This window comes from Macaca fascicularis, chromosome 7 (assembly GCF_037993035.2).
Source record: "Macaca fascicularis isolate 582-1 chromosome 7, T2T-MFA8v1.1".
Classification (NCBI taxonomy): domain Eukaryota; kingdom Metazoa; phylum Chordata; class Mammalia; order Primates; family Cercopithecidae; genus Macaca; species Macaca fascicularis.
The window spans coordinates 129,691,964-129,714,010 of record NC_088381.1 but is presented as its reverse complement, the minus strand read 5'-3'; the positions used below and the strand labels follow the sequence as shown (position 1 = coordinate 129,714,010).

The 22,047-nt window shown below is 39.2% G+C and overlaps 1 protein-coding gene and 1 pseudogene across 4 annotated transcripts in view; both read right to left on the bottom strand.

The window, feature by feature from the left end:
* The window catches only part of SYT16 (synaptotagmin 16), a 287,967-nt gene that overhangs the window by 228,410 nt on the left and 37,510 nt on the right, over nt 1-22,047 (bottom strand). The gene's annotated exons all lie outside the window — the stretch shown is intronic.
* LOC107130434 (adenylyltransferase and sulfurtransferase MOCS3-like) lies at nt 2,962-4,681 on the bottom strand (annotated as a pseudogene).

Sequence of the window (22,047 nt, the reverse complement as noted above, 5' to 3'; positions counted from 1 at the left end):
AAACTCACCAACGAAAAAAACAGATATAAAATTGGATAAAAGAACAATACTGAACTATGTATGCTATCTACAAGAAATACACTTTAAGTAACAAGACAGAATTATTACAAGTAAAAAGGATAGAAAAAAGATAAACCACACTAAAACTAACCAAATAAAGCTGAGGGGCTATACTAAGGTTAAATTTCAGAATAAAATATTACCAAAGAAAAGGATCATGCCATAATGATAAAGGGAACAGGTCATCAGGAGTACATAGCAATCTTGAATGTTTATTCAGATAATAAAAAAACTTCAAAATGCACAAAGCAAATGCTGATGTAATTAGAAGGATAAATGTATAGATTAATTCATAAGTATTGTTGGATATTTTAATGCCAGAACTTCAATAATTGATAGAAAAAGTAGACAGAAATTCAGTAAGGATTTAAAACACTAGAAAAACACTATCAATAAAATTAATCAGCATTTGTAGAACAACCAACAAAAGCAAAATACATATTCTTATAAAGTGAACATGGGACATTTACCCAGACCATAATCTGGGCAACAAAACAACACATTTAAAAGGAATCATCTCATACAAATGTTATTGAAAGAGAGTTAAATAAGAAATCAATAATAAAAAAGTTTCTAGACAGTTCCCCCAAATATTTGGAAACTAAAGAACATACTTATAAATATCCCATGATTGAAAGAAGTCAAAAGGGAAATTTTTAAATGTTTTGAAATGAATAAAAATGAAGACAAAATATACCAAAATGTATACATAAGACCAAGTGGAGTTTATCCCAATAATACAAGACTGATTCAACATTCAAAACTCAATGTAATTCAACATATTAACAGACTAGTTAAAGAAAACCATATGATCTTCTTGACAGATGCAGAAAAAGCACTTGGCAAAATTCAACATCTATTTTTGATCAAAACTTTCAGCAAACTAGGAGTAGAAGGAAACTGCCTCAACTTCATAAAGAGCATCTATGAAAAATCTACAAGCAACAGCAGACTTAATGGTAAAAGACTAAATGCTTTTCCCCAAGACTGGGAGCAAGGTCATCCTATTCAACAGTACAAACTTGTTAAATCACTTCTTACGTCTTTCATATTTTTTATGCTGATGTAAATAGTATTTTTTTACTATAAATAGTAATGTATTTTCATTATAAATAATATTGTTTTAAGTTAACTGCTAGTATATAGAAAAACAATTTTTGTATATTTTCCCTTGCATCTTTTTAGACTCACTTATTAATTCTAGTAGCTTTTATGTAGATTCCAATTCATAGTTCAGAGCATATGGGTCTTCTGGATGCAGGGTATGGGGAAATTCACTGAAAACAAACTAGCAAAATTCTCACAAGCCACACGAGGAAATGAGTCACTGTGAGGTCAAATCAGCAAATAAAGAGTTTTACTTCCTCCTTTTCAACGTATATGCCATTTATGTCTTTTTCTCAACAAATGTTAATGTACAAACAAGAAAATCCAGGGAGAATTTATTCATAGAAAATGGTGAGTTAATTCTAAAATTTACATGGAAATAAAATGACCTAGATTACCCAAAACAGGATTGAAAAAAAAGAAAAAGTGGAAGGATTTACACTACCTGATTTCAACACTTATTATATAAAAAGCTACAGTAATCAAAGCAGTATGACATTAGCATAAAGATATACATATAGATCAACAAAAGAGAAAAGAGACTCCAGAAATAATCTCAAACATATATAAATAATTTTCAAGAAAAATGCCTAGGTAATGCGACCGAGAAAGGATAATCTTCAACAAGTGCTATTAAAATGATTACATGTGCTTATGAAAAAAAATGAGCCTAGACCCTTAGCTCACAACATAAGCAAAAATATAAAATGCATCACAGATCTAAATATAACATCTAAAACTATAAAACTTCTAGGAAAAAACATCGGAGAAAATTATTTTGACTCTGGATTAGGCAAAGATTTTTTATGTAGAACACAGAAGGCACTAAATATAAAAGAAAAAACAATAATTGGATTTTATCAAAATTTAAAATTTTTACTCTCTAAAGCATGCTGTTAGAAAAATTAAAAGGCAAGCCACAGACTACAGGAGAATATTTGTAAAACATGTATCTGACAACTCATATGCACATTAAAGAACCCTCATAATGCAATAATAAGACAAACATAATTTTTAAATGAACAAAAGATTTGAACACATACATTACCAAAGAAGAGGTACAGATGGCAAATAAGCATATGAGAAGATGGTCAATATCATTAGTCACTGGAAAAATGCAAATTAAAACCAACATGAGATATCTTCTTATAACCATGAGAATGACAAAAATAAAAATTGATGATATCAAGTATAATAGAGGATGTAAAACAACTGGAAATGTCATACATTGCTGGAGAGAATACAAAATGGTACAGCCACTATGGAAAACATTTTGGCAACTATTTTTTCCTTTCTCCCGACCCCACTCTTCCTTTCTTGGCCATTTTTTGTAGAGCTAAATGTGTACCCATCTACCATATAACCTAGCAAGTCAACTCCTAGGTATTTACCCAAGAAAAATTAAAGCATATATCCACACAAATACTTATACATGAGGATTCATAATAGTTTTATTTTTCAGACTAAAAAGGTGGTTTCCTTTATTTTGGTAAACTTTAAAGATCTCATTTTGATACTACTTCAAAATGCCAAATAGAACGACCCACTTTCTGAATAATTAAAGCAATTTACATTTTAAACATGTATTTCTGTAAGATGTAGTCTATCATCTGAAATATTAATAAGATTCAAGAATTTCTTAACTAAACAGTAAACTGATCATAAGTATATAATCTGTGATCAATTTCATAATTCTAAGTTTACTGCACCTTAATTCCAGGTATAAAATGATTTAGAAAGCATTTTGACTGGGGGAGGTAGAAAATAAGGACAGGTAAATGATCTGTAGTTTAAAACACAAAATCCTGTCACGTTACATCTCACATGTTCAAGACACCCTCCATGTGCTGAAAAAAAATGATGGTTCCCAGAAACAGTTAAATCCATTAACAAGTCACCCAGCACAAAATAATTTTTAAAACTCCTTATAAAAAAGGAGTCCATGTATTCACAGATACTGTAGAATCTCCAGCTCCTATGTATATTACCGAAAAACGCAAATAAATATATCTTTGCGGTATTACAGCCATACACTTCTTTCCCATCAGACTGTACCAGTCACCTTCGTACTGTGGAAGTGTTCCATCGTTTTGGGCAGCCCAGGCCATGAGGTCCCCCACAATATTCCAAACTGTTAAAGAGTCTAACTCTTGAGCTGCTGATGAGGCCTGGAGGATCTTCACGGCTTTCTGTGATTCATTTCCCAGTCTGTAAATCACATAAATGGGGACAGCAGCCCCTTCTTGTGTGCCCTGCTTCCCTTCCCAGACTTCTTCTCTTAAGAGCTTCAGGCTCTCCGCATCCCTGTGTTCCAAATATTTTAGAGGGATGTGTAGGGCATGAGACAAATGACAGATGTTCTCCTCCATCTGAGGCCTGATGTCCAGCAACAGGTGGGGTGCCCCAGAATCCAGAAGTCACTTATAGTCGGTGACAGAAATACTCCCCTCTGGGCTCAGTAACTGTAGGGAGTGGCATTTATTGGTGGCTGAGGAGCCACAGAAGGCTTTATAGTCCAGCAGAGCAGTCACAGCGGGCCATTTCCCGCAAGCTGCACAGTCGAGCCAGCGGCTCCGCAGCCGAATACAGCAGAAATGCCCTCTCAGGGCATCAAAGAGCAACAGGCTGCCACTGTGAGAGGGGCCGAGATTCGCAGCGATGTTCAGCACTTCTAAGGCCTGCAGGCAGCCCGGGACCCCAGTTACCACACGCAGCATCCCGCGGTCCGCGCAGCTGGTCACTGTCTCCGCTGGGGGTGGCTGGGGGAATATGCAGCGATAGCAAGGCCCACCGTCATAATGGTAGACTGTGATTTGGCCGTCGAAGCGCAAGGCACTGCAGACACTAGGGGCCAACCCGCCGGCACACATGCGTCATTAACCAGATAGCGAGCGGGCACGTTGTCCGAGAACTCGGCCACCACATCATATCGGCGGACCGGGTCTAGGGTAGTGGCTGGCATAAGGGCCTAAGTGTACCACACTCATTCCACCGCCAAACTGAGGCAGCGCAGCGAGGCGGCGGCCGAAGCGGCCTTGGCCTGTCCAGCCAGTGCCTCGCCATGTAGCACTTGGTGGGCCAGGTTGCTCATCTCTACCACGTTATAGTCCTCAAGGCCAAAGCGGCCCACGCCGGCCGCTGCCAAGTACTGCGCCAGTGGACAGCGGAGCCCACCGCAGCGCACGACTAGCACGTGTCCGTGCACGCCCAGCTCTGACAGCACTGGCTGCCGGCTATAGCGCAGAATCTCATCTCGGGACAGAGCCGACTTCCGCGGTAGCGGCGACACCGGAACCACTCGTTCTGGCTGCGGTTCCTGCTCCGCCAAAAGGGCCGCCGCCAGCTTCTGTTTCAGGGAATTCAATTCCTCCTCACATTGGACAACTTCAGTCTGTAAGGGGAGTACCTCCTCCCAGGTCATAACAGTTTTATTCATAATAGTCAAAAATTTGAAACAACCCCAAGTCTACTAGTTGGTGAATGGATAAACAAATTGTGGTCTATTCATACAAAAGTATATTCCTCCACATAAAAAAGAACAAATTACCAGAATAGTCCACGCAGTATTGAAGAACAAAGTTGGAGGACTGATACCACCCAACTTCAAGACATGCCACAAAACTGCAGACAATGTAGCATTGGTGAAAGAATAAATTGATCAATGGAATAAAACAGAGAGCCAAGAATTAGACCCACATACATACAGTCAACTGATTTTTGACAAAGGAGCAAAGGCAATACAATGGAGCAAAGATAATCTTTTCAACAGTTGGTGCTGGAACAACCAGGCATTAATATGCAAAAAAAAATGAATCTAGACAGACATTTCACCCTTCACAAAAATTAACTCAAAATGGATCACAGCCTTAAATGTAAAACACTAAACTACAAAACCCCTAGAAGATAACACAGGAGAAAATCTAGATGGTCTGAATTTGGTGGTGATTTTTTAGATGCAGCACCAAAGGCACAATCCACAAAAGAAAGAGTTGATAAGTTGGACTTTATTAAAATTAAATATTTCTGCTCTGTGAAAGATAAAGTCAAGTGAATGAGAACATACGCCATAGACTGGAATAAAATATTTGCAAAAAACTATCTGATAAAGAACTGTTATCCAAAATACACAAAGAACTCTTAAAATTCAACAGTAAGAACACAAACAACCTGATTGAAAAATGGGCCAAAGAACTTTACAAACACCTTGCCAAAGAAGAGGCACAGATGGCAAACAAGCATGTAAAAAGATGTTCCAGATTATATGTTGTCAGGGAAAGGCAAATGAAAACAACAAGATACACATGTATAAGAATAGCCAAAACCCAGAACACTGACAACACCAAATGCTTGAGAGAATGCTCTCGTTCACTGCTGGTGGGAATGCAGAATGTGATTCTCCTTTGGGAGAATGTGTGTGTCTCCTTTGGGAGACAGTTTGGAAGTTTCTTACCAAACTAAACACACTGTTACCATATGATCCAGCACTCATTCTCCTTCACACTATAGCATAGTGTAAACATAACTTTTATATTCACTAGGAAACCAAAACATTTGTGTGACTCACTTTATTGAGATACTTGCTTTATTGCAATAGGCGGGAACTGAATCCCCAGTATCTCTAAAATATGCCTATGTTAAGAATTCTATCAAACAGGCTGGGCGTGGTGACCCACACCTGTAATCCCAGCACTTTGGGAGGCCGACGTGGGCAGACTGCTTGAGCCCAGGAGTTTGAGACCAGCCTGGGCAACATTAGTATTTACCCAAAGGAGTTGAAAATACAACTCCTTAGTATTTACCCAAAGGAGTTGAAAATATATGTCCACACGCACACACACAAAAAAACTGCACATGAATGTTTATAGCAGCTTTATTCATAATTGCCAAAACTTGGAAGCAACCAAGACATCCTTCAATAGGTAAATGGATAAACAAACTGTGGTGAATCCAGACAACAGAACATTATTCAGTGCTAAAAAGAAATAAGCTATCAACCCATGACAAGCCACAGAGGAAATTTAAATGCATATTACAAAGTGAAAGAAGCCAACCTGAAAAGGCTACATACTGTATGACTCCAACCATATAATATTATGGAAAAGACAAAAACTGTGGAGACAGTAAAACTACCAGTGACTGCCAGAGGTTAGAAAGGGTAGAAGGATGAATGGGCAGAACACAGAAGATGTTTAGGGCAGTGAAACTACTCTGTATGATACTATAATGATGAATGCATGTCACTATACATTTGTCCAAACTCAGAGGATGTACAACACCAAGAGTGAACCTTAATGTGAACTTTGGACTCCGGATGATGACGATATGCCAGGATAGGTTCATCAGTGGTAACAAATGTTATCAGTCTAGTGGGAGAGGCTGATAATGAAGAAGGCTGTGCATGTGTAGGGGCAAGGTGTAGGTGGAAAATCCCTGCACCTCCCCTTTAATTTTAGTGTGAACCTAAAACTACTCTAAAATATGTCTACTCTTTAAAAGGAAATAAACATTGATGCATACAAGAACAATGATGAATCTCCAAAGCATTATGTTAAGTGAAAGAAGCCAGACACAAAAGATGACATATGATATGATCCTATCTATATAAAATTTTAGAGAAGACAAAACTATCATGATGGAAAGCCGATCACTGGTTTCCAGGGTCCGGGAAGTGGGAGAGGAGATTGACTGCACAAGGGGACAAGGGAAATTTTTGGCATGAGAGAAATGTTCTACAAGATGAACGTGGTGGTAGTTTCAAAACTATACATTTGTCAAAAGTTATAGGATGGTACACTTAAAACTGGTGAACTTTTGCATGCAAATTATACTTTAATAAAGCTATAAGAATATAACAATAAAGCACACATACCTCACTTTATTGCACTTCATTTTATTGTGCTTTGCAGATACTGTACGTGTGTGTGTGTGTGTTTTGTTTTTTTTTACAAATTTCAAGTTTGTAGCAACCCTACATCAAGCAAGTCTGTCAGCACTATTTTTCCAAAGTTCTCACTTTGTGACTCTGTGCCAGTATTTTTTAGCAATAAAGTATATTTAATTAAGGTAGGTATTTCTTGCATATGATGCTATTGTACACTTAATAAACTATAGCATAGTGTAAACATAACTTTTATATGCACTGGGAAACCAAAACATTTGCGTGACTCACTTTATTGAGATACTTGCTTTATTGCAATAGGCTAGAACTGAATCCCCAGTATCTCTAAAATATGCCTATGTAAGAATTCTATCAAATAGCCTGGGCATGGTGACCCACACCTGTAATCCCAGCACTTTGGGAGTCCGATGTGGGCAGATGGCTTGAGCCCAGGATTTTGAGACCAGCCTGGGCAACATGCTAAAACCCCATTTCTACAAAAAATATAAAAATAAGCCATGCATGATGGCACATGCCTGTGGTCCCAGCTACATGGGGGGCTGAAGCAAGAGCCTGAGCCCAAGAGATCAAGGCTGCAATGAGTCGTGTTTGTACTGCACTCCAGCCTTGGCAACAGAGGGAGACCCTGTCTCAAACACAAAAAGGAGATTATCCAACAGAAAGTAAAAGGCATCTGTGATTCAACCACAGTTACTACCACAGTTAAGACTTCTGTGCATTAAAATGTTTATATTTTTACCAAAAAAAAAATTAGTAAACTTTGCAACTTAATTTTGCAAATTGGTAAGCGTTTTTCACTTAACATATCCTGAACATTTCTGTGTCCGTAAAGAAATAGAATGACAACATGACCTCTAATGGCTACAAAATAGTCCGCTGGAGACATACAAAATAATTGATTCAGATTCCCTCCCACTTGGTGAGCAATGTTGTGATGAATCTCATTATCAGGAATCCCACTCTCTGATCACCACCATTCATACTTCTAGTTCACTCCTTCCTGGTCCTACATTCCAACCCCAGCAAACTTGATTTTTCCTGGTCCTAGATTCCATCAATTCTACCACTTTCTTCACTGCCTCTCGCCCTCCTCGTGACTGCTTTCTTCTTCCCCCAGCTTAAAATGCCATGATCAGTCTCCGTACACCTCACTGACATACTTCCTAAACACTTGCATCTTCCCACTGCATTAGACCCACTTAGCAAAACCACACCCTGGTAAAATCCAACACTGCCTATATCAACATAGCTAAACAAGGCTGGAGAAAAACACTCTTGAATCGAATGGCCTCACATGAAATTCATGGCCACAAGCCTCAGGTGGATCCTCAATGCAGTGCAGCAATCTTTCTACCTTTCCCTACTCCATTTTCTCCCACTCTCTTGGCCCAATGCCTGTTAAACTATCTGTTGTGAGGACTAGATGTTTTTATTTCCAATCCATTATAGACCAATACTTTTAAAAAATACAATAAAAATGTTATAGCAATGTCAAGTGCTATAAAAGTTTCTAAAAGCTTACTCTCACTTTCTGTACTCATCTCCTGGCAAGTCAGTAACCAAAGGCTCCCCAACTGGCCACTCGGTGCATTGCAATCCTAGATGACAAATCTCAAACTGCCAGCACTTCCCCACCTTATTTACTCTCAGTTGATCATCTTGCTTCCTCTTTCACTAAAAAGGAATGAAAGACAGTCAGTTCTTACTGATATGCAAATGATGTTTACAAAGGTTGTTACTACACTCTGATAATTGTTTCTGTGCTGCTTTGCAAAAAATGAAAACTAAAAATAAATCACACCCAAACAAATACAGGCTAGAATCATTTGTTGTTGTTGTTGTTTGGAAAGAAGCAGTTCTTGCAAAGTAGCTTGTTACTTGTAGCAAACTGTATACATAAAACCTTTTTGCAACCTATAGTGACTTTTTCCAAAGATTGTTACCTATTTCATGGTGGAACCATTAAAACATACTGAACCACAGAGGAAAGGACAACTATTTAGCCTCATTGAGGAGAAGGGTACTGTATATTTCTGTGGCAACTGTATGTGGGTACATGGACAAGGTCTGTCATCTATTTAGGGACTTGTTTTATATGCCCCCGACCTTATCCTCATCTTTTTGTTTTCTTTTGAATGTACTTTTCAAAAAAAAAAAAAAGAATTATAAAATTATTTCAACCTTAGAACCTCAAGATGCCTTCAAATGGATATGTTAGTCCTTAGGGAGTCAATATGTTGCTGCTTATTTAAATACAGTTTGGTTGGAGCCCCAAGTGTGCCAACCCCACACTTCCCAGATGCCTTCATCTTCCTGTGAGCACCTGAGCTAGAAATCTCAGGTGACTGAATTTGGTTTTCCAGTGCTGAAGAGGCTACATTGTCTGGGGTATATATCCAGGGGTTCACCCTCTGGCATCAGAAAATTTAGGACACAGACACACATGAGGAGTTTAGGAGCAGAGGTTTAATAGGCAGAAGAAAAGAGAAATAGCTCTCTCTGTCGAGAGAGAGGGGTCTTCCCAGCGGAAAAGATGGGCTGGCTGTGGATGCCCCGGATTTTATAGTCAAGCTTGGGGAGGTGGTGTCTGATTTAGGTAGGGCTCACAGATTGGTTCAATCAAATGTGATGTTTACATAGCACACCCAAAAGCTGCTCTCCCCACCCTAATCTTATTATGCTAAGGAACTCTCCGTGTCTGGCCACCATCTTGTCGCTCTTTACTGTACACACAACTGGCACCTACAGGAAGATGGAGCCAACATGTCTAGTCCCTAGTTCCCGCCAGCATTCACCAGTGCAAGCTCCCAGCTTCGCTGTCTATGTCTGCAGCTCGACTTTACAGGCTGCTCTTTGTTAGAAAATGATCTGGGGCTGGCCAGGTGCGGTGGCTCACGCCTATAATCCCAACACTTTGGGAGGCGGGTGAATCATGAGGTCAGGAGATCGAGACCTGGCTAACTAACATGGTGAAACCCCGTCGCTACTAAAAATACAAAAAAAAATGAGCCGGGCGTGGTGGCAGGCACCTGTAGTCCTAGCTACTTGGGAGGCTGAGGCAGGAGAATAACATGAACCTGGGAGGACGGAGCTTGCAGTGAGCCAAGATCACACCACTGCACTCCAACCTAGGTGACAGAGCGAGACTTTGTCTCACAAAAAAAAAAAAAAAAAAAAGACAGAAAAAAAAAGAAAAAAGAAAATGATTTGGGGCTGGTTTTCATTAAAAGGAAAAGCCTTACCAAGGACTCCCCATAACCTTACTATCTGCCTAAGTGATTTCTTCTTAACCCCTACTTAACCCAATAGAGTATCAGTGCCTACTCTATTGAAAAATTAAGTTTTCATTCTTGAGAAGAAACTTATGGAAGGACACGTTTCCTATCACAAGTTCACGTACTAATTTTTTTGTTTAATTGCCTTGGTGCAACTTATGCCAAGTAATTATGAAGATTTTTTTTCCTGGGTATTTCGTGAAGGCTACGAAGTTGGAACAGGAAAATCCTGGGTGTGAAAGCTTTGTCTACCTCATTTATTTTTTATTTTTTGTAGTCATAGTCTCTGCTTTCCTATTTTAAGACCACTGAAGTATTCCCAGGCCCTGTCTTAAACTTAAGAGTTGATGTATTGGTAGGAAGAACCGAATGTGCAAGATGATTTTTTTATTCCATTTTTTATAATCTCCTTTTGTATATGTAATAATAATTGAACATATGAATTGTTGTTGCTCTAATGGTTTAACGGGAAAGGAGAAAGAAAGATCCTAACTTCTGGGTGGAAAAGTCTTTCCCCTGTATGCAGAAGGCCCTGATTGAAATGTGGACCTAAGACTGTTTGCCAAGTTTTGTCTCTTAGTTATTGCATCTTGACTTTAGGATTCCCCAATTTTTTTTTCTTTTTTTTTTTTTTCTTTTTTTTGCCAAGCTGTGCCTTTCCTTCTGGAATTGTAAGAAAACACAACAATAGTACCTGCTTACACTGTGAAGTGGATACTGTTACAGAGAACATAATAGTGGCTCTCTCACTTTTGAGATGATGATAATGTCATGTGAACATATGATCTACAGAGAAACCCCTGTAATTGTACCCACAGATGCTGTCTGCTGGAGAATAAATTTTGAATGTTTTTTCCCACTGTCAAAATGACAGACAGACAGACAATCAGAAGGGAACAACTTTCCTTCCATATACTCTTTCTTCCCTTTTATTGGAGATGAATTGTGTTCCCATCTTAGGTCAAATCCTCCATTTATGTACTGGATTCCAACCTCTCTTCTACTCAGAGACACTGTTCCATCAATTCTTTCTCTCCTGCATCAGAGATTTTTCCCTTTCTACTGAGTTATTCCCATCAGTGTACATGCTATTATTTCTCCCATCTTAAGAAGAAAATCTCTTGCTCCCACTTCCTCTCCAGCCTCTTGACCGCACTCTCCTTTAGTACCGTCTATACGCTCTTTCCAGCCCCTCTTCCTTAACCAACTCCAACCAGGCTTACCCCACCACTCCATTACATTGCTTTCTCAAGGTCACTAGGGAAACCCACTTTATAAACTCTGGCAGTCAACTGTCAGTCTTTGAAGTAGACGCTTTCTATGGCCCATGTCATGTTCCCTGGGCCCACCTCTAATTTCAGCCGTAGCTGCAGATTTTTCTGTGCTCATTAACAGCATTCCTTAACAAGCACCCACCTCACCTCTCTCTACTTTCAGCCTCAAGGTTTTGCCCGCAGGAGCTTGCAAATCCCGGAAATAGAGAAGAGTTAACACTCTCAAGAAAACCCTCAGCCAAGGGGGATGGACCAGACACATGTCCCGACTTCCCACTGTCTGAGCAGAAAATTGTGGCTGGCACTTTACATCCTTCTTAGATGTCTCAATGGAGCTGACCCCACAGTCTAGAGCAACCATCTCAATCACACACCCTTTATTGGCTTTCCTCTTCCACTATCTCACTTCCCTACTCTCTCATTCCAGTACCTGGGATCATCTCCCAAATAAATACCTTGTTCACCATCTCTGCCTTAGAGAATCCAAACTAAGATGATCCTCATCTAACTTATCAACCACATTTGACATAGTTGATCATTCTCTTTTCTGAAGCAGATTTTTCTTGGCTTCTAGGATATTAAATAGTGTGTGTTTCCTCCTACTTCACTGACCGCCCCTTCTCATCCCTGCTAGTTCTTCCTCCCTAAACTCTGGGTCCTTGGCCACATATCTCCCATGCCTATGCTTATTCCATTGGTGATGTCAAATCATGGTGTTAAACATCACCCAAGTGCTGATGATTCCCATATTCCTATATCGAGCCCAGATCTTTCCTTTGATCTCCACATTCAAACACCTAACTGCTTATTCAGTATCTCCAATAGGATGTTTAACAGACATCTCAGACTTGGTGTTCCCAGAACGAAATTCCTGATCTCCACTCCTCCTCAACCCTCACCTGCCCAAGCCCACTCCTTCCACAGTCTTCCCCTCTAAATTTATGGTGTCTCCTGCCCTCCAGTGTCTCAGGGCAAAAACTTCAGAATGATCTTCAGTATCTCTCATACTTCAGTCTATCTGCAAATCCTGTCCATTCTATCCTCAAAATAGTATGTATGTATTAAATAATATATGTGCATATGTATAAAATATTATATTGGAGATAAGTGTGTGTATATCTCCAAAATCTGACTATTCTCACCATTTTCATTGCTACTCCCCTGCTGCCATCATCTGTTGTCTACATTCTACCTAACTGGTGCCACTGTCACCCATCTTTAGTCTATTGCCAAAGCAGCAGCCAGAGCAATCCCGTTAAGATGTGTGTGTTATTATTGTATGGGAGTCTAAGTCTTTTTGTAAGTCTCTGAGGACTTGCTTTATGAATCTGGGTGCTCCTGTATTGGGTGCATATATATTTAGGATAGTTAGCTCTTCTTGTTGAATTGATCCCTTTACCATTATGTAATGGCCTTCTTTGTCTCTTTTGATCTTTGATGGTTTAAAGTCTGTTTTATCAGAGACTAGGATTGCAACCCCTGCTTTTTTTTGTTCTCCATTTGCTTGGTAGATCTTCCTCCATCCCTTTATTTTGAGCCTATGTGTGTCTCTGCATGTGAGATGGGTCTCCTGAATACAGCAAACTGGTGGGTCTTGACTCTTTATCCAGTTTGCCATTCTGTGTCTTTTAATTGGACCATTTAGTCCATTTACATTTAAGGTTAATATTGTTATGTGTGAACTTGATCCTGTCATTATGATATTAACTGGTTATTTTGCTCATTAGTTGATGCAGTTTCTTCCTAGCATTGATGGTCTTTACATTTTGGCATGTTTTTGCAATGGCTGGTACCGGTTGTTCCTTTCCATGTTTAGTGCTTCCTTCAGGGTCTCTTGTAAGGCAGGCCTGGTGGTGACAAAATCTCTAAGCATTTGCTTATCTGTAAAGGATTTTATTTCTCCTTCACTTATGAAACTTAGTTTGGCTGGATATGAAATTCTAGGTTTAAAATTCTTTTCTTTAAGAATGTTGAATATTGGCCCCCACTCTCTTCTGGCTTGTAGAGTTTCTGCCAAGAGATCTGCTGTTAGTCTGATGGGCTTCCCTTTGTGGGTAACCCGATCTGTCTCTCTGGCTGCCCTTAACAGTTTTTCCTTCATTTCAACTTTGGTGAATCTGACAGTTATGTGTCTTGGAGTTGCTCTTCTTGAGGAGTATCTTTGTGGCGTTCTCTGTATTTCCTGAATTTGAATGTTGGCCTACCTTACTAGGTTGGGTACGTTCTCCTGGATGATATCCTGAAGAGTGTTTTCCAACTTGGTTCCATTTTCCCCCTCACTTTCAGGCACCCCAATGAGACGTAGATTTGGTCTTTTCACATAATCCCATACTTCTTGAAGGTTTTGTTCGTTTCTTTTTCCTCTTTTTTCTTAGACTTCTCTTCTCGCTTCATTTCATTCATTTGATCCTCAATCGCTGATACTCTTTCTTCCAGTTGATCGAGTCAGTTACTGAAGCTTGTGCATTTGTCACGTATTTCTCGTGTCATGGGGAAAAGATTCCCTATTTAATAAATGGTGCTGGGAAAATTGGCTAGCCATAAGTAGAAAGCTGAAACTGGATCCTTTCCTTACTCCTTATACGAAAATTAATTCAAGATTAATTAGAGACTTAAATGTTAGACCTAATACCATAAAAATCCTAGAAGAAAACCTAGGCAATACCATTCAGGACACAAGGCATGGGCAAGGACTTCATGTCTAAAACACCAAAAGCAACGGCAACAAAAGCCAAAATTGACAAATGGGATCTCATTAAACTAAAGAGCTTCTGCACAGCAAAAGAAACTACCATCAGAGTGAACAGGCAACCTACAGAATGGGAGAAAATTTTTGCAATCTACTCATCTAACAAAGGGCTAATATCCAGAACCTACAAAGAACTCAAACAAATTTACAAGAAAAAAACAAACAATCCCATCAAAAAGTGGGCAAGGGATATGAACAGACATTTCTCAAAAGAAGACATGCATACAGCCAACAGACACATGAAAAAATGCTCATCATCACTGGCCATCAGAGAAATGCACATCAAAACCACAATGAGATACCATCTCACACCAGTTAGAATGGCAATCATTAAAAAGTCAGGAAACAACAGGTGCTGGAGAGGATGTGGAGAAATAGGAACACTTTTACACTGTTGGTGGGATTGTAAACTAGTTCAACCATTATGGAAAACAGTATGGCAATTCCTCAAGGATCTAGAACTAGAAGTACCATATGACCCAGCCATCCCATTACTGGGTATATACCCAAAGGATTATAAATCATGCTGCTATAAAGACACATGCACACATATGTTCATTGTGGCACTATTCACAATAGCAAAGATTTGGAATCAACCCAAATGTCCATCAGTGAGAGACTGGATTAAGAAAATGTGGCATATATACACCATGGAATACTATGCAGCCATAAAAAAGGATGGGTTTGTGTCCTTTGTAGGGACATGGATGCAGCTGGAAACCATCATTCTCAGCAAACTATCACAAGAACAGACAACCAAACACCACATGTTCTCACTCATAGGTGGGAACTGAGCAATGAGATCACTTGGACTCAGGAAGGGGAACATCACACACCAGAGCCTATTATGGGGAGAGGGGAGGGGGAAGGGGGGAGGGGGGAGGGATTGCATTGGGAGTTATACCTGATGTAAGTGACGAGTTGATGGGTGCTGACGAGTTGATGGGTGCAGCACACCAACATGGCACATGTATACATATGTAACAAACCTGCACATTGTGCACATGTACCCTAGAACTTAAAGTATAATAAAAAAAAAAAAAGGTGTGTTAGATAACATTATTCTGTTATCAAAACTCTGCATAGCTTCAAATCTCATTCAAAGTAAAATCCAAAGCCTTCCTGCCAGTTTCCAGGGGCCATCCTATCACAACTGGCTGTCCATTACTTCTCTAACCTCCCTCCTCCTGCACTCCCTTCCACCCGCTCTGCTCCAGGTGGAGTGACCCCCCTGCCACACCACATACACTCCTGGCTCCTCCTTTTTATATCCCGTTGTGGACATTGGGGATAACATTTGAGTGGGAAGATATAAAATTCACATGTTAATTTTAAATGTTACTTGTGAGAGTCTTTTTTTTCAGCTGAGTCAGTTTAGATTTATTCAAACCACTCAGGTTTATTACAAAAGGACTGGACCCTTTTTCATTGGTCTGTTGGATTCTGCTCCCAAATCATGAAGAAGTACAAAAACTTTGCCTAGGCATTATAACTGAAAAATAAATAATAACATAATTACCACTCTACTCTTATGGTAAATTATTTTTTCTGATAGTTTCTAGTAGCTTAATAGTCATCCCATTAAATACACATACAGATAGTCCCCAACTTAGGATGGTTCAACTCAAGATTTTTTTCAACATTACAGTGGTGCAAAAGCAATATCCATTCAGTAGAAACCATACTTTGGGTACCCATAAAACCATCCTGTTTCCCACTTTCAGTACAGTATTCCATATATTACATGAGCTATTCAATAGTGTATTATAAAATAGGTTTTGTGCTAGATGAGCTTGCCCAACTCTAGGCCACTGTAAGTGTTATGAGCATATTTAAGGTAGGGTAGGCTAAACTATGATGTTTGGCAGGTTATGTGTATTCAACACATTTTCGACTTACAATTATTTTCAACTTATGGTGGGTTTATCAGGACACAAACCCATCATAAGCCAAGGAGCACCTGTGTACATCTGTAGTTCCATGCAAAATTATAGTCTAATTAATCCACCAATAGGTACAAGATAAGCTTGCTCCTTTAACCTTCCTTAGGAAATTAACTTGGACTCAGACAGCATTAAATAGATTCTGAAAATGTCAACATGCCCTAAGTCACCTTTTGACTTGAAGAACTCTGTCTTTGATTTGTAGTTAATGAATTATAAAAAGAGAAAAACTTTCTGGACACAAAGCTAACAATCAATAAATTTATCTCGGTCCTTATAGATAAAGTACTCATATAAATTTGCTTCCCCATTTCCTATACAAGCAAGTGTGATGAGAGAAAAACCCAGGGTGCTAGATTTTCACCAATATGAGACAAGCAAAAGAAAGATCCCACAAGTCCTTTTCTATATAGAGGCAGGGTGGGAGTGGTGGAAATATTCACTGTACATGCCATGGGCTAAGCTAGTGGGGAAAAAAAAATAAGCAACAGTTTTTATAAACTTTAGAGAAGTATGGAGAAAATTACACTGCAAAAAACTGCTGCTGCATATGAATGTACACACACATATATACACATGATAAAATAACCATGAGTGAGGCGTATGTTTCTAGGGAGGCAATCAATGTTGGGTTCCTTTCTTTCCTCACTTTGCTAAATTGGTCAAAGGAGTCCAGGGAAACCAGTTTTCTCTCTAAACAAATGCACAAGAAGGACTCCCAGATGGGCTGACTTTCTAGGTTGGCAAACCAAAGCGGTGACATTATAAACATTGAACATGTGAAAAAAGGAAAGGCGCAAGCAAAAGCCAATCCACTTACTATTTCTTACTAGAGTAATAGTGACAAGGGCCTCTGAGAGAGGTATAAGCATGCATGCACGTGTATGTATAGTATGATTTTTAAAACTAGGTAAAGTAGTATAATAAAAATTAGGAAATGCCAAGAGATTTTAACATCATTGGAGTATATTTTAAATTTTTTCATTCAACAAATTAGCACCTTTTGAAAAAAGTGGCAAAATTATATTATTTACAAGATAATCACTAGATCTATAAACACCCTAATTCACAGTGGTGTGATCTAGAACCCAAGTTTAAAGTTGCATAATGAATACTAATACTTTCTTTCAATCTTACAAATATATCTCTGGAAAAAGTATATATACATGTATACATATGTGTGTATGTGCGTATGTGTGTACACATACACATATCGTGGTGGGGGTGTGCATGTATCAACGTAATATATATAGGCTAAAATAAGTGTTCTGAGCATATTTAAAGTAGGGTAGGCTAAACTATGATGTTCACATATTATGTGTATTATGTGTACACATTTTTGACTTACAGTATCCATATGCTTGTATATATAGACACATTTAGACATTAGATCAAAAGTCCAAATTTTATGTCCTTGATGAATAAGATGTCCATAAGAAATCCTAATAATTCCAAAAGTAATCACAGACTGAAAGACCTCCAATAATAAATTGTGCTCCCACTACTATTTCCCTGGGAAGCTCCTTAAAAACCCATCCTTTCCCTGTGCCCGAGTTTTCCCATTTGCAACATGTAAGTGTCTTTGCCCATTAAGGTTGCTGTAACAAAATGCCATAAGCTAGTGGTTTAAAAACAATAGCAATTTATTTCTTGCAGTTATGGAGGCTGGAAAGTTCAAAGATCAAAGTGCCAGCAGATCTGGTGTCTGGTGAAGTTCTGTTTCCTGATTCATAGATGGTACCTTCTCCCTGTGTAGAAGGTACAAAGAAGATAGCAGAAGGCCTTAGCCCTATTTTATGAGGGTACTATTCCCATTTATGAAGGTTCTGCCCTCATGACCTTATCATCTCCCATAGGCTCCACCTCCTAATGCCATCATCTTGAGGGTTAGGATTTCAACACATGTACTTGGCAAGACACAAATATTCAAACCATAACAGTAGGTTTCTTATTGCAGATTAAAAAAATGATCCTGAATATAGCAATAGTGAAAAGATGCCCAGCATCCAAATGGCCCCAGTGACTCAAGGGTCCAAAATGATTTTAATTCTTGCGATTTTAAAGCTATGTCTGTTTGGGACAAGTAAAATACAACAAAGTCGGGTGCAGTGGCTTATGCCTGTAATCCCAGCACTTTGGGAGGCCGAGGCAGGTGGATCACCTGAGGTCAGGAGTTTGAGACCAGCCTGGCCGACATAGTGAAACCCCATCTCTACTAAAAATACAAAACTTAGCTGGGCATGGTGGCACACGCCTGTAATTCCAGCTATTCAGGAGGCTGAGGCAGGAGAATCACTTAAACCTGGGAGGTGGAGGTTGCAATAAGCCAAGATCATGCCCCTGCACTTCAGTGTGAGCAACAGAGTGAGACTCCAGTCAAAAAAAAAAGTCAAACTCCACACTTTAAATCATCAATAATATAACAGGCAATAAACCTCTGTGTTTACAGTATCAATTTGACTTTTACAAATCCTACTTAACTTTCTTTCAAATGAAAAAGATATGTTGCTTTTTAAATAATCTTTCACAGCAAAGTCTCAGGATACAAAACCAATATGCAAAAATCACAACCATTCCTATACACCAACAACAGGCAGGCAGAGAGCCAAATCATGAATGAACTCCCATTCACAATTGCTACAAAAAGAATAAAATACCTAGGAATATGGCTAACAAGGGAAGAAGTGAAGAACCTCTTCAAGGAGAACTACAAACCACTGCTCGAAGAACTCAGAGAGGACACAAATAAATGGAGAAATATTCCATGCTCTTGGATAGGAGAATCTATATCCTGAAAATGGCCATACTGCCCAAAGTAGTTTATAGATTCAATGCTATTCTTATTAAACTACCATTGACATTCTTTACAGAATTAGAAAAAAACTATTTTAAAATTCAAATGGAACCAAAAAGAGCCTGAATAGTCAAGACAATCCTAAACAAAAAGAACAAAGCTGGAGGTATCATGCCACCCGACTTCAAACTATCCTATAAGGCTACAGTAACCAAAACAGCATGGTACTGGTACAGAAAGAGACACATAGACCAATGGAACAGAATAGAGAACTCAGAAATAAGACTGCACACCTACAACCATCTGATCTTCAACAAACCTGACAAAAAGAAAAAGCAATGGTGAAAGGATTTCCTATTTAATAAATGGTGCTGGGAAAACTGGCTATCCATATGCAGAATATTGAAATGGGAACCCTTCCTTAAACCATAGACAAAAATTAACTCAAGATAGATTAAAGACTTAAATGTAAAACCCAGAACCATAAAAACCCTAGAAGAAAATCTAGGCAATACCATTCAGGATATAGGCATGGGCAAAGATTTCATGATGAAAATGCCAAAAGCAATTGCAACGAAAGTAAAAATTGACAAATGGGATCTAATTAAATTAAAGAGCTTCTGCACAGCACAAGAAATTATCAGAGGGAAGAGATAACCTACAGAATGGAAGAAGATTTTTGCAATCTATCCATCTGACGAAGGCCGAATATCTAGAGTCTACAAGGAACTTAAACAAATTTGCAAGAAAAAAAGCAAACAACCCCATTAAAAACTGGGCAAAGGACAAGAACTGACACTTCTCAAAAGAAGACATACATGCAGCCAACAAACATGATAAAAAGCTCAACATCACTGATTATTAGAGAAATGCAAATCAAAACCACAGTGAGATATCACCTCGTGCCAGTCAGGAATGGCTGTTATTAAAAAGTCAAAAAACAGGTGCTGGCGAGGTTGTGGAGAAAAGGGGATGCTTTTGCACTATTGGTGGGAGTGTAAATTAGTTCAACCATTGTGGAAGACAGTGTGGTGATTCCTCAAAGACCTAGAGGCAGAAAAACCATTTGACCCAGCAATCCCATTACTAGGTATATGCCCAAGGGAATATACATCATTCTATTATAAAGATACATGCATACGTATGTTCATTGCAGCAGTATTCACAATAGCAAAGACATGGAATCAACCTAAATGCCCATCAGTGATAGACTGGATAAAGAAAATGTGGTACATATATACCATGGAATAGTGTGCAGCCATAAAAAGGAACAAGATCACGTCCTTTGTAGGGACATGGATGGATTTGGAAGCCATTATCCTCAGCAAACTAATTCAGGAACAGGAAACCAAACACCACTTGTTCTCACTTGTAAGTGGGAGTTGAATGATGAGAACATATGGACACATGGTAAGAAACAACACACACTGGGGCCTGTTGGAGGGTGGGGTGGGAGGAGGGAGAGCATCAGGAAGAATAGCTAATGGATGCTGGGCTTAATACATAGGTGATGGGACGATTTGTGCAGCACACCATCATGGTACACATTTATCTATATAACAAACCTGCACATCTTGCACATGTACCCCTGAATTTAAAATAAAAGTTTAAGAAGAAAATAAAAATAATCTTTCAGAGTAACTGCTATTTTCACAACAGCCAGTTCATCCCCTTAACCCTTTCACAAGTTTAAAACTCAAGAGAAACATAATGTTGGCCTCAAAAGTAATCTGAAGAACATTCTGATTCACTAAAGATTACCAACACATAGTAGCACACATAGAAAGGTTAAAGGCATTTTCATCCAAACCAAAGCAATAGATTTCTGTTGAATGCATCTGATGTGGAGGGCACTAAAGGGATAAACATAAAAGAATCTCATTCTTTGAAGTGTTTACAATTTAGTTACTGGGTAGACATAAGAAAGCTACATAAAAATTGTTTTTATTTTAAGAACCAACACCACTAAAAATAGGCAAATGACATGTACACTTCTTTTTTTTTTTTTTTTTTTTTTTTTTTTTTTGAGACGGAGTCTCGCTCTGTAGCCCAGGCTGGAGTGCAGTGGCCGGATCTCAGCTCACTGCAAGCTCCGCCTCCCGGGTTCACGCCATTCTCCGGCCTCAGCCTCCCCAGTAGCTGGGACTACAGGCGCCCGCCACCTCGCCCGGCTAGTTTTTTGTATTTCTTAGTAGAGACGGGGTTTCACCGTGTTAGCCAGGATGGTCTCGATCTCATGACCTCGTGATCCACCCGTCTCGGCCTCCCAAAGTGCTGGGATTACAGGCTTGAGCCACCGCGCCCGGCAACATGTACACTTCTTAAAAGAAGAAATGCAAACAGCTAACAAACCACATGAAAAAAATGTTCAACATGACTATCAGAAAAATGCAAATTAGGCCAGGCACAGTGGCTCACGCCTGTAATCCCAGCACTCTGGGAGGCCAAGGCAGGCAGATCACCTAAGGTCAGGAGTTTGAGACCAGCCTGGCCAACATAGTGAAACCCCATCCCTACTAAAAATACAAAAATTAGCCAGGCATGGTGGTGGGTGCCTATAATCCCAGCTACTAGGGAGGCTAAGGCAGGAGAATCACCTGAACCCAGGAGGCGGAGGTTGCAGTGAGCCAAGATCACACCATTGCACTCCAGCCTGGGTGACAGGAGCAAAACTCCATTTCAAAAAAAAAAAGGAAAAGAAAGAAAGTAAAAATGCAAATTAAAACCACACTGAGATACCATCTTACACCAGTCAGAATGACTATTATTAAAAAGTCAAAAACAACAGATGTTGGAATGGATGCAGAGAAAAGGGAAAGCTCATATTGTCGGTGGGAATGTAAATTAATTCAACATCTATGGAAAACACTATGGAGATATCTACCAAGAGGAAAATAAATCATCATATCAAAAAGATACCTGTGGGAGTGGAGGCAGCACAAGATG